The sequence below is a fragment of the Triticum urartu genome, chromosome 6 (assembly GCF_003073215.2).
Source record: "Triticum urartu cultivar G1812 chromosome 6, Tu2.1, whole genome shotgun sequence".
In the NCBI taxonomy this organism is placed as follows: domain Eukaryota; kingdom Viridiplantae; phylum Streptophyta; class Magnoliopsida; order Poales; family Poaceae; genus Triticum; species Triticum urartu.
Genome location: NC_053027.1, coordinates 174,212,181 through 174,226,403, shown reverse-complemented (window position 1 = coordinate 174,226,403; position 14,223 = coordinate 174,212,181). Strand labels below are relative to the sequence as shown.

Here is a 14,223-nt window from a genome sequence, read left to right as displayed (position 1 = left end):
CGAGAAAGTTTAACACCAGCTCACGAAAATAGGTAAAAGGGGGTGCCGGAGGACATAGGAGTGTCGGATTGCAAAAAGGACAATAGGGAAAATGCACGGATGCATGAGACGAACACGTATGCAATGCAAATGATGACATGGCAAAATGCAACACACAAGCAAATGACATGGCAACGACGGCGAATAACTGGGAGACACCTGGCGCATCGAATCCAGGGCGTTACAGTGGAAGGCAAGCTTGGCAATACGGATATGTAGATCTCCTCCCATCGTAAGTGACTTTGTGTAACCTTAGCCCCCTCCGTTATCTATATAAACCGGAGGGTTTAGTCCGTACAACAACAACAATCATACCATAGGCTAGCTTCTAGGGTTTAGCCTCTTTGATCTCGTGGTAGATCTACTCTTGTACTACCCATATCATCAATATTAATCAAGCAGGAGTAGGGTTTTACCTCCATCGAGAGGGCCCATACCTGGGTAAAAACATCGTGTCCCTTGTCTCCTGTTACCATCCGCCTAGACACACAGTACGGGACCCCCTACCCAAGATCCGCCGGTTTTCACACCGACATTGGTGCTTTCATTGAGAGTTCCTCTGTGTCGTCATCATCAGGCTTGATGGCTCCTTCGATGATCATTAGCGATGCAGTCCAAGGTGAGAATTTTCTCCCCGGACAGATTTTTGTATTCGGCGGCTTTGCACTGCGGGCCAATTCGCTTGGCCATCTAGAGAAGATTGAAAGCTGTGCCCCTGGCCATCAGGTCAGGTTTGGAAGCTTAAAATACATGACCGATATCTGCGGAGACTTGATCTTCGACGGATTCGAGCCCCTGCCGAGTGCGTCGCACTGTCACGATGGGCATGATTTAACTCTGCCGCCAAACAGTCTCTTGCAGGCCGCACTCGCATCCGCTCCGACCTTTAATTCGGAGCCAACTGCGCTGACCGAAGGCGGGTGGCTAGACCCCGCCGCGGAGGCTGCAGCCTCAACGGCGATCGAGCCGAACACCAACCTTATCCTTCGCGAGGCCTGTGACTCCACATTGCCGGACTCCCCTCCGAACTCTGAACCCTCCGCGCCCCTGCAAATCGAATCCTATTGGGCGCCGATCATGGAGTTCACTACATGGACATCTTTCAGCACTCGCCCTTCGGCGACATACTCAATTCACTAAGCTCTCTCTCTTTGTCAGGAGAGTCCTGGCCGGATTACAACCGGCAGGATTGGGATGCGGACGAAGAAGAAATTCAACGCCCACCCACCACCCACTTCATAGCCACACTGTCGATGACTTGACCGACACGCTCGACTTCGACTCCGAAGACATCGACGGTATGGACGACGATATAGGAGACGAACAGGAACCAACACCTACAGGGCACTGGACAGCCACCTCATCCTACGATGTATACATGGTGGACACACCCAAAGTAAACGACAACGAGGAACAGGAGGACGCAACGAAGGATCGTTCCTTCGAAAAGTAGTCAAAGCAGCGGCGTAAGCGCCACCCCAAACCCCGCCTCGACAGAGACAGTGGTCATACAGATCCAGCCACAGAGCAGGGCGAGCCGGCGGACGATGAACATGGCATCAAGCAACCGTCCGAACAAGGCAACTTGGATAACCAGACCGAACAACCCGTCCCCGGCGAAGACAATAGTCCGGATGACCTCACGCCGGACAAGTTCCAGGAGCAGAAGAACCTCCATAAAAGGCTCGTCGCCACTGCGCATAGCTTGAAAAAGCAGAAGCGGAAGCTCAAGACACCGGAGATGCACTCAGAATCAGATGGAGCAAAGTACTCAACACCGCAGACAAATATGGCGGCAGTCGCCACAGAAAGAGCTACCCGAAGCGAAAGCTACGACCTGAATTTGATGAGGAGGCGTTAGAGCCCCCGCAATCAAAAAACAAAGCAGCCATCCGGTCGGATAGACGACCTCATGGCCAACATAGAGCGGCAAACGTCGCCGCACACAAGCCAGCACGCGATCCACCCGAGGATTTGCATCAAAAAGATGGCCCAACCAGATCTATCTACAGGCCAAGAAAGCTAGCTCTAGCAAGCAATGCAACACAACAAATATCCAAACACCACGGCACACCCAAATACAGGGGTGCCGCACACCCCCTATGTTTCACCAATGAGGTGCCGGACCATGAATTCCCAGCGGAATTCAAACCTGTAAACATAGAAGCATATGACGGAACTACAGACTCGGGGGTCTGGATTGAGGATTATATCCTCCACATCCACATGGCTTGAGGAGATTACCTCCACGCCATCAAATACTTACCCCTCAAGCTCAAAGGGCCAGCCCGGCATTGGCTTAAAGGCCTTCCCGAAAATACCATTGGAAGTTGGGAAGAGCTCGAGGACGCTTTTCGGGAAAATTTTCAAGGGACCTATGTCCGACCACTGGATGCAGACAATTTAAGTCATATAACTCAACAACCTGGAGAGTCAGCCCGGAAGCTCTGGAACAGATTTCTTACTAAAAAGACCAGATAGTCGACTGTCCGGACGTTGAAGCCTTAGCAGCTTTCAAACATAGCGTTCGAGACGAATGGCTCGCTAGACACCTCGGCCAAGAAAAGCCAAGAACAATGGCCACATTAACAAGCCTCATGACCCGCTTTTGCGCGGGAGAGGACAGCTAGTTGGCAAGATGCAGCACCAGTGACCCAAGTACATCAGAAGTCAGGGATGGAAACGGGAAGCCACGATGCAGCAAAGTCCAGGGCCAGAATAAGGGAAATAGCCCGAAGAGCACGGCAGTTAACGCCGGATTCAAAAGCTCTCGGCAGGGTCAGCAAAAGCTGCCCCTCAAAGATAACAGGGACGAACTGTCTAACCTAAACAAAATCCTAGACAAGATATGTCAAATCCATAGCACCCCTGGGAAGCCTGCAAATCATACCCACAGAGAATGTTGGGTCTTCAAGCAATCCGGCAAACTCAACGCCGAACACAAGGGGCTGGATACACCAAGTGAAGACGATGATGAACCCCACAAACAAAGCACTGGGGAACAAAAGAAATTCCCACAAGAAGTCAAAATAGTAAACATACTACACGTGAGAAAAGGGAGAAACGAAGTGGCGCCCACAGAGATACGTGCCATGAGGCCTATCACAAAGGAGTTTCGCCACTGGTTGTCAAAACCGATCACCTTCGACCATCGGGATTACTCCGGAAGTATCCGGCATGCAGGCTGGGCTGCCTTGGTGTTAGACCCCGATAATTGACGGATTCCACTTTTCACGAGTCCTGATGGACGGCGGCAGTAGTTTAAACCTGTTATATCAGGACACAGTCCGCAAAATGGCGATGGACCCAACAAAAATTAGCCATAGCAATACTTCCTTTAAAGGAGTAACGCCAGGCCCAAAAGCCCATTGCATGGGCTCCCTCCTACTAGAAGTTATGTTCGGCTCCCCCGATAACTTCCGTAGCGAAAAGCTAATTAACCTTCCACATCGCTCCGTTTCAAAGTGGTTATCAAGCACTACTGGGACGCGAAGCTTTCGCCCGCTTTAACACAATACCGCATTATGCGTCTCTCACGCTAAAGATGCCCGGCCCACGAGGCATCATGTCATTAAAGGGAAATATTGAGCACTCCTCGCATGCGGAAGACTGTGCGGCTGCCTTGGCAGCATTTAACAGGCCGTCAAGACCACGGACACAGCTAGACGAGTCCGGCGTAAACATATAATTGATAAAGGTTTAATAGCCGTATACCCCTATACATGGGGCTCCGTGCATGTAAAACAAGCGACAATAAGGCTCAATTTTACCCATCTTGAATTATACTTTGTTTATTTTGTATAACATACATTTTGCATGACTACTTTTTCAACTAAGTTCCTTTCTTTTACAGATGAACACCGTGCTACACCCGTCCAAGACACGGCACAATGGAGATACAGGCGCAGACGTGCAGCGGGGACCCGTTCCAAGGATTCTTTTTAGATTAAGACCCTGTGTAAACATTTTTTACTGTCTCTTCTTGATACACATCCGTCGGATTCTCAAAAGGGGGCTGACGCCTTGGCATGTGGCCATGTCAGAATATTGCACGTACTTGGACACTAGGGGCTTATTACTAAGGGCATTGTTCAGCCCGTTTAAAATCATAAAGACCGAACACCTTAGGGAGTGTTCGGCGTCGCGAGTTTGGCCTTATATGCATCAGCTCCGAATCATATCTTTGGTCAAATGTTGTGTTTGCCCGGCTCCTGTGTTTTGCTGCCTTACGTTCCGCTCTATCGGCTAAGGCGGCACCAAGAGAACTACTGCGATTGTGCCCTAGTTCAGCCCGGCGAGCACCTCAGTAGAGAAAGTCGAAAACTGACTGTCATGATATAGCGTGAGACTGGTCAACCACTCGATGACCTATCGGAATCTTCGGGATTCCTCCGCATTAACGAAGGGCCGTTTCCCGGCCAGGCACACACGCGCCCCAAATTCGGGTGAGCGCGGCGCCACCAGGGGCTATATAGTAGCCCCACTGTCAAACTCCTATGGCTAAGTGAAAGTGATAAAGCATTATAGTCCGATTGCCTAGTTCGCTGCGCTATCACCTCCTTAATGGACCAAAATGTTGGATCAAGTGTGAAAATGCGTCTTCTGCGAACACCCCTGCATTATGTGTGTGGGGGCTGAAGCCGACGACTGCCATCTTTCAGGTTATATACATATATACATTAACGGCCGCACAGGAGGTATTATAATTCTTGCAGGCACAAGTATAAAAAGCTTCTAGATTTCAGCAAAATATTGTTTTCAACAAGAATACATGTTATTTGAACATAATATCCTTCGAGCACTGCGTCTCAATTGCACAAGCGCCTTCCAGAACTTCATGAAAGTAGTGCTCGGCAGGTACTCGGCTTTCGTGCGAATCTTTGGATGCAACGGCGGTGGCCTCCATCTCCGCCCGATATGTCTTGACACGGGAAAGGGCCATCTGTGCACGCTCCATGCATGCTGACCTCTTCACCGCGTTGATATACGGCACTGCACCAAGGAACTGTTGCACCAAGCTAAAATAACTGTTCGACTTTGGCCTTTCCGGCCACAGATGATCCACGACATACCTCATGGCAAGTCCGGACAACCTATTCAGCTCGGCCCATTTGGCCAAACGATCGGTCAATGGAAGCGGATGCACTAGATTGTCGAACTATGACCAGCATAGCTTTTCCACTTCGCGATCTTTCTGATCTCGGAAGTGTTCGGCCGCATCAGCGGCACTCGCCGCTAAATCCAGATATGCGTCCGCCGAACTCCACATCCGGTCCAACGGAGCATATTTAGGATCCGAACTTCATCCGCAGCATAAAGGGCTTCCCAGCCGCGATATCTCCGGCTTGACGCAGCTCCTTCATCGCTCTCATTGCAGAACGAGCGTCCTTGGCCGCCGTAGTGGCCTTCTCTAGGTCTGTCCACTCCACCCAATCTTCCTTTTCAAGAAGCTTACAGCGGTCAGCAGCGTTCTTTAATTTGATAGCCATCTTGGCCATTTCCTCCTTGCTTCGGTAGTGAGCAGCCTGTTCGGCTTTTAGCTCCTCAACCACCTTTAGGGCAGCCACATCGCTTTTTCTGGATTGCTCTTTGGCTCGGGCAAGCTCTGCCCGAAGGTCCTCCACGGCGGCAGCCCCATCTGCATCAAGCGCACACATTGTAAGATACTGGCATCAAGCTCCTCTTATCAGGTGCCTCCAAAGATATTACATGCCTTGTGCCTCGTCAAGCCGCTTGTTGACAAGCGCCTTGTCGGCATCTGCCACGTCAAGTTGCCGCTTTAGCTCGGCAAAATCATCAGTCCGGCCGGCCACCGGACACTTCGCCACCTACATATGACGGCGCTAAAATTATACCTGGGACTATGATCCTCCATGTGTCGTCGCCTTCGACAGCTCCTAGAGTCTCAGGGGCTACTATCTACACAGGACGCATCTTAGAGTATGCGGTACTGTCAAAAGGTACATCATTTCACGTACCTCAAAACCTGTCAGTAAACTCATGACAGCTTCATGCAACCCGCTCTCCGTGGACGAAATCCTTTCAATTATCGTGCCCATGAACGCACGGTGCTCCTCTGAGATAGACGCCCGCCCCAGTAGATCCTTCAGTACCTCCGACCATGCACCAGGCGGTGCCGGACTCGTTCAATTGCTTCTTTCAGAAGCCGAACACGGAAGGCTTGGGGTGGCCATGTGACTACCTTCCGGCCTTACCGGATCGGGAGAAACCCTCCGCAACGACACCTCGGGGGCGCCCGCCTCATGAGGCAGGATGGCCGGGGGAGGCGTTCCGCTCTCCATCATCTGTGGAAGAAGATCCCCCGAAGACGAGCTCTGCTGAGAAGGGCTAAGATCCGAACTACAAGGTAATTTTTTTGTTATTTTCCTCAAAAGTGAAGCAAGGATTTCTCTTATTATTAAACGCCCTTTTACTTACGGCTCGGTGGAGGGCTGATCCCCTGGAGGGCATAGTACGGCCGGGATATGCCCTGTCACAGGACCCTCTAGTGAAGATTTCTTCCCCCGCTTTGAGACCGTTGTCTCTGGGTCTTCAGAGGCGTTTCTCTTCTTCCCCTGAGGAGAGGAATTTTCGATTCCTCCCTTCCGGACAACCTCCTCTGCGGAGGCAGTAGCTTCCTTGTTCCCCCCTTCATTTTCTTCCGAAGGCGCGATCTCCAGCATCCTGGTTAACACGGGATCTGGCGAGGTCTCAGGAAGGGGGGGCGGACACCTGATTAACTTCGCCTTCTCTATCCACTCCTGTTTCAAGAACAGCTCTTTTAAGGGCGATGTTGTGATAAATGAACATATGGCATGTCCGGGCACAGGGCTACTTACTTGTGTATCCGGACGATTGCAGCTCAGACCTGCGTCCTCAGTAGAGTCCGGGCACATTACTTGTGGTCCAAAGAACAATTTGTACATATCCATGGGCGTCATGCCAAGAAAATGTTGGAGAGCTCGCGGTCCCTCCGGATTGAACTCCCACAGGCCGAGGGGGCGACGTTTGCAGGGCAGGACTCGGCGAATTAATATGACCTGCGTCACCACGACCAGACTGATGTCTCTTTCCAGGAGATCTCGGATGCGGCTCTGCAACAAGGGCACATCCTTTGCTGGCCCCCAGTCCAGCCCCTTATTGACCCATGACGCTAGTCGGGGCGGGGGACCCGAGCGAAAAGCAGGCGGTGCCACCCACTTGGTAGCCCTGGGAGCTGTGATATAAAACCACTCTTGTTGCCATAAGCTGGACTCCTCTTTAAAAGAGCCCTCGGGCCACGGAGCGTTAGCATCCTTGCTTATTACAACACCTCCGCACTCTGCGTGCTCTCCCTGTATCATCTTCGGCTCCACTTTGAAGGTCTTAAGCCACAGTCCGAAGTGAGGAGTAATACGGAGGAAAGCTTCGCACACGATGATGAACGATGAGATGTGGAGGATAGACTCCGGAGCTAAGTCATGGAATTCCAGTCCATAATAGAACATGAGCCCCCTCACGAAGGGATCCGGTGCGAAGCCTAGCCCTCGGAGGAAGTGAGACACGAACACAACGCTCTCATCAGGCTTGGGAGTGGGGATAACCTGCCCTTGAGCAGGCAACCTATGTGGGATTTCGCCGGTCAAGTACCGGGCCTCCCTTAGCTTTAGTACGTCTTCCTCCGTCACGGAGGAAGGCACCCATCGGCCTCGAAGGTTGTTTCCTGACATCACCGAAGGTCCGAAGCGCCTGAATCTGGAACCTTGGGTGCTGGAACTCGAGGCGGGAGGCGGATTCGACAGAGATCAAAAGAAAGGAGTAAGGCCTTGGTCCCTTTATAAGAGGCTGAATACCAAGAGCCCCCCGTGACCGTTTGGGACTTACCTTTGGTCGGGAGGACATACCAACGGGAACGATTGGGTTACCCACGTCCGTGTTCATGAGAATCCCGTAAATAAAGGGGACACGATCTCTGCTTCGACAAGACGTGCCAAAGAAACCGCCTCGCGAAACGCGCTGAGGTGGGGGTAAAAACGATTCAAATAAAGGCTTCGCTGTGTTGTGACGTCATACCACGGAATACGTCAGCAGGATAGATCTTTGGAAACATAATTCTCTCCGTGGTGGTATGTGGAACTTGTTTTGCAGAGCCGGACATGATCCTCGTGTTCAAAATCTTCCATGAAGTACTCGGAGGAGGAACCCACCTTGCAATGCCGAAGACAATCTGCGCGCCGGACTCGTCGTCATTGAAGCCTGGTTCAGGGGCTACTGAGGGAGTCCTGGATTAGGGGGTGTCCGGACAGCCGGACTATAACCTTTGGCTGGACTGTTGGACTATGAACATAAAAGATTGAAGACTTCGTCCTGTGTCCGGATGGGACTTTTCCTTGGCGTGGAAGGCAAGCTTGGCAATACGGATATGTAGAACTGCTCCCGTTGTAACCGACTCTGTGTAACCCTAGCCCCCTCTAGTGTCTATATAAACCGGAGGGTTTAGTCTGTAGAACAACAACAATCATACCATAGGCTAGCTTCTAGGGTTTAGCCTCTTTGATCTCGTGGTAGATCTACTCTTGTACTACCCATATCATCAATATTAATCAAGCAGGAGTAGGGTTTTACCTCCATCGAGAGGGCCCGAACCTGGGTAAAAACATCGTGTCCCTTGTCTCCTGTTACCATCCGCCTAGATGCATAGTTCGGGACCCCCTACCCGAGATCCGCCGTTTTTGACACCGACAGGGTGTATCCACCATGTACACATCATACAAAGAGGTGGCCGTCCACTGTCCGATAAATGGCGGGTTTTGGGCCTGCTCTTCTCCGGCATCGTCGTCCATACCGTCGATGTCTTTGGAGCCGTAATCGAGCATACCTTGTGTGCAGTTCTATCTCCAGTGTGGTGTCCTCCATATGATTCAGAGTGACACTTGCGTAGGATTTGTTCATGTTCATGCTCAGGTACATAACGTCTAATAACACCATCTACTCCTTCTTTATAAAGGTGTGGGTCATCCCAGAAGTAATGTCTTAAATCATAAAAGAACTTTTTCTTTTGCTGGTATGTGAAACTAGGTGGTATAAATTTAGCAACAATGTAATTAGCAAAATCAGCATACCAAGGAGCAGTACGAGAAGCATTAACGACCACTAATTGTTCATCAGGAAAGCTATCATTAATAGGAAGTGGGTCATCAAGAACATTCTCTAACCTAGGCAAATTCTCTGCAACGAGGTTCTCAGCTCCCTTTCTATCAATAATATGCAAATCAAATTATTGGAGCAAGAGAACCCATCTAATGAGCCTAGATTTAGCATCTTTCTTTTCCATAAGATATTTAATAGCAGCATGATTAGTGTGAATAGTAACTTTGGAATCAACAATATAAGGTCTAAACTTAACACATGCAAACACAACTGCTAAAAACTCTTTTTCAGTAGTAGCATAATTTCTCTGGGCAGTATCAAGAGTCTTACTAGCATACTGGATAACATTCAATTTCTTATCAACTCTTTGCCCTAGAATAGCACCTACAGCATAATCACTAGCATCACACATAATTTCAAAGGGTAAATTCCAATCAGGTGGCTGAACAATAGGTGCAGTGATCAAAGCTTTCTTAAGTATTTCAAATGCTTCTACACAATCATCATCAAAGACAAAAGGAATATCTTTTTGCAATAAATTAGTCAGAGGCCTAGAGATTTTAGAGAAGTTCTTAATGAACCTCCTATAAAAACCGGCATGACCAAGGAAACTTCTTATACCTTTTATGTCCTTGGGACATGGCATCATTTCAATAGCATCAACTTTAGCTTTATCAACTTCAGTACCTCTCTTGGAGATCTTGTGCCCCAAGACAATGCCTTCATTAACCATAAAGTGGCACTTTTCCCAATTCAAGACGAGCCTAGTGTCTTTGCATCTCTGCAAAACTCGATCAAGGTTGCTCAAGCAATCATCAAAAGAGGATCCATAGACGGAGAAATCATCCATGAATACCTCACATATCTTTGCACAAAAGATAGAGAATATAGCCATGATGCATCTTTGAAAGGTAGCAGGTGCATTACATAAACCAAAAGGCATACGTCTATAAGCAAAAGTACCGAAAGGGCAAGTAAAAGTAGTTTTAGATTGATCCTTCACTGATACAGGTATTTGAGGGAAACCAGAATAACCATCTAGAAAGCAGAAATGTGTGTGTTTGGATAGTCTTTCTAGCATTTGATCAATGAAAGGTAAAGGGTAATGATCTTTCTTAGTAGCTTTATTTAATTTAGGAAAATCAATTACCATCCTATAACCTGTAATAATTCTATGTGGGATCAATTCATCTTTATCATTAGGGACAACAGTAATACCTCCCTTTTTAGGAACACAATGGACAGGGCTTACCCAATCACTATCAGCAACGGGATAAATTATACCTGCCTCAAGGAGCTTTAGTATCTCCTTTCTTACCACTACTTTCATCTTAGGATTCAATCGTCATTGAGGATCTCTAACTGGTTTGGCATCGTCCTCCAAATTAATTTTGTGTTGGCATAACGTGGGACTAATGCCATTAAGATCATCCAGAGTATATCCAATAGCTGCACGGTGCTTCTTCAGAGTTTTCAATAATATTTCTTCTTGTTGTTCTGAAAGGTTAGCACTAATAATAACAGGATATATTTTCTTTTCATCAAGATAAGCATACTTAAGATTATCAGGTAATGGTTTGAGTTCAAACACGGGTTCACCCTTGGGTTGAGGGGGATCCCCTAGAATTTCAACAGGTAGGTTGTGTTTTAGCATAGGTTCCTGTTGAGCGAACACTTCATCTATTTCCCTTCTTTCCTTCATAAATATATCATTTTCATGGTCTAGAAAATATTGTTCTAACGGATCAGTAGGAGGCATGGCAACAGAAGCAAGACCAATAATCTCATCCTTACTAGGTGATTCTCTATCACGAGGTTGTCTATGAAACTTAGCAAAATTAAACTCATGAGACATACCCTCTAAGCCAATTGTAACAGTATCCTTTTCACAATCAATCTTAGCATTAACTGTATTCAAGAAGGGTCTACCAAAAATAATGGGACAAAAGTCATCCTGTGGGGAACTAAGAACAAGAAAATCTGCAGGATATTTAACCTTCCCACACAAGACTTCAACATCTCTAACAATCCCAATTGGTGAAATAGTATCTCTATTGGCAAGCTTGATAGTAACATCAATACCTTCCAATTCAATGGGTGCAATATCATGCATAATTTCTTTATATAAGTCATAGGGTATTGCACTAGCACTAGCACCCATGTCACATAAACCATGATAATAATGATCTCCTATTTTAACAAAAATAATAGGCATGCCTACCATAGGTCTATGTATCTTAGTATCTGGTCTAACAATATTAGCAGTCTCACCATAGAAATAAATAACATGCCCATCTAAACCATCATCCAAGAGATCTTTAGCCATAGCAATACTAGTTCAACTTTGATTTGCTCAGGAGGTGTATAAGTCCTAGTATTACTCTTATGAACAACAATCGAAGTTTTAGCATGATCCTTTATCCTAACAGGAAAAGGAGGTTTCTCAACATAAGTAGTAGGAACAATAGGATCACTATAAGTGATAGTCTTTTCTTCAACTGTAATAGGTGTAACTAATTTTACTTCAACGGGAGGATTATATTTAAACCACTTCCCCTTCGGGAGATCAACGTGAGTAGCAAAAGATTCACAAAAAGAAGCTACTATCTCAGAGTCAAGTTCATACTTAGCGCTAAATCCACGGAAAGCATCGGTATCCATAAAAGATTTAACACAATCAAACTTAGGTGTCATACCTGACTCCTTACCATCGTCGGAACCCCAATCTTCAGAGTTGCATTTAATTATTTCCAATAAATCCCATTTGAATTCAATACTCTTCAGCATATAAGAACCAGCACAGGAACTATCGAGCATGTTGCGATCATTGGGAGAAAGACGAGCATAAAAATTTTGAATAATCATTTCTCTAGAGAGCTCATGATTGGGGCATGAATATAACATTGACTTAAGCCTCCCCCAAGCTTGAGCGATGATTTCTCCTTCGCGAGGCCAGAAATTATATATGTAATTATGATCACGATGAACAAGATGCATAGGATAGAACTTCTGGTGAAATTCCAACTTCAATCATTTATAATTCCAAGATCCCGTATCATCACATAGCCTATACCATGTCAATGCATCCCCCTTCAAAGATAAAGGGAAGACCTTCCTTTTGACAACATCATCGGGAATACCTGCAAGCTTAATTAATCCACAAACTTCATCCACAAAGATAAGGTGTAAATCGGGGTGCAATGTTCCATCTCCTGCAAAGGGATTAGCTAGCAGTTTCTCTATCATACCCGAAGGAATCTCAAAGTAAATATTTTCAGTAGGTTAAGTAGGTTGAGGAGCAACTCTTTGCTCTTTTGGTCGGGCTGAAGTTACCCCGAACAAGCCCCTCAAAGGATTAGCTTCCATAGTAACAAGTGACAGAAAATGTCAGCACACTATAGAAATGTTTCCTTACCAAGATCCACTCACCAAAAGCGCTACGCTACCCGGCAACGGCGCCAGAAAAGAGTCTTGATGACCCACAAGTGTAGGGGATATATCGTATTCCTTTCGATAAGTAAGAATGTCGAACCCAACGAGAAGCAGAAGGAAATGATAAGCGGTTTTCAGTAAGGTTTTCTCTGCAAGCACTGAAATTGTAGGTAACAGATAGTTTTGTCATAAGATAAATTGTAACGGGTAACAAGCAATGAAAGTAAATAAAGTGCAGCAAGGTGGCCCAATCCTTTTTGTAGCAAAGGACAAGCCTGGACAATTTCTTATAATGATAAAAGAGCTCCCGATGACAAATGGGAATTATCGTCAAGCTAGTTTTCATCACGCTCATATGAATCTCGTTTGGTACTTTGATAATTTGACATGTGGGTGGACCGGTGCTTGGGTACTTCCCTTAATTGGACAAGCATCCCACTTATGATTAACCCCTATTACAAGCATCCGCAACTACAAAAGAAGTATTAAGGTAAACCTAACCACAGCATTAGACATATGGATCCAAATCAGCCCCTTACGAAGCAACGCATAAACTAGAGTTTAAGCTTCTGTCACTATAGCAACCCATCATCTACTTATTACTTCCCAATGCCTTCCACTAGGCCCAAATAATGGTGAAGTGTCATGTAGTCGACGTTCATATAACACCACTAGAGGAAAGACAACATGCATCTCATCAAAATATCAAACAAATACCAAATTCACATGACTACAATAGCAAGACTTCAACCATGTCCTCAGGAACAAACGTAACTACTCACAAAGCATATTCATGTTCATAATCAGAGGAGTAATAATATGTATTAAGGATCTGAACATATGATCTTCCACCAAGTAAACCAATTAGCATCAACTACAAGGAGTAATCAACACTACTAGCAACCCACAGGTACCAATTTGTGGTTTTGATACAAGATTGGATACAAGAGATGAACTAGGGTTTTGAGAGGAGATGGTGCTGGGGAAGATGTTGATGGAGATTGACCCCCTCCTGATGAGAGGATCGTTGGTCATGACGATGGTGATGATTTCCCCCTCCCGGAGGGAAGTTTCCCTGGTAGAACAGCTCTGCCGGAGCTCTAGATTGGTTCAGCCAAGGTTCTGCCTCGTGGGGGCGCAGTTTCGTCACGTAAGCTTGCCCACGATTTTTTCCAGGGTAAAATCCTTCATATACCAGAAGATGGACACCGGAGGCCCACCAGGGGGCCCAGGAGACAAGGGGCGCGCCCAGTAGGGGTGGGCGCGCCCCCCACCCTCCTAGCTAGGGTGTGGGCCCCCTCTGGTGTTTCTTTCGCCCAGTAATTCTTATTAATTCCAAAATTGACTTCCGTGGAGTTTCAGGATTTTTGGAGCTGTGCAGAATAGGTTTCCAATATTTGCTCCTTTTCCAGCCAGAATTCCAACTGCCGGCATTCCCCTCTTCATGGTAAACCTTGTAAAATAAGAGAGAATAGCCATAAGTATTGAGATATAATGTGTAATAACAGCCCATAATGCAATAAATATTGATATAAAAGCATGATGCAAAATGGACGTATCAAACTACGACTAGCTAGTTGTGCTTCCTCCACAGGAATAGGTGTACTAACTGGTGGAGTTGGG

At 46.8% G+C, this 14,223-nt stretch overlaps 1 pseudogene; it reads right to left on the bottom strand.

The window, feature by feature from the left end:
* Positions 1-13,474: 13,474 nt before the first annotated feature.
* Positions 13,475-14,008, bottom strand: LOC125517345 (annotated as a pseudogene).
* Between the last annotated feature and the right edge of the window lie 215 nt (positions 14,009-14,223).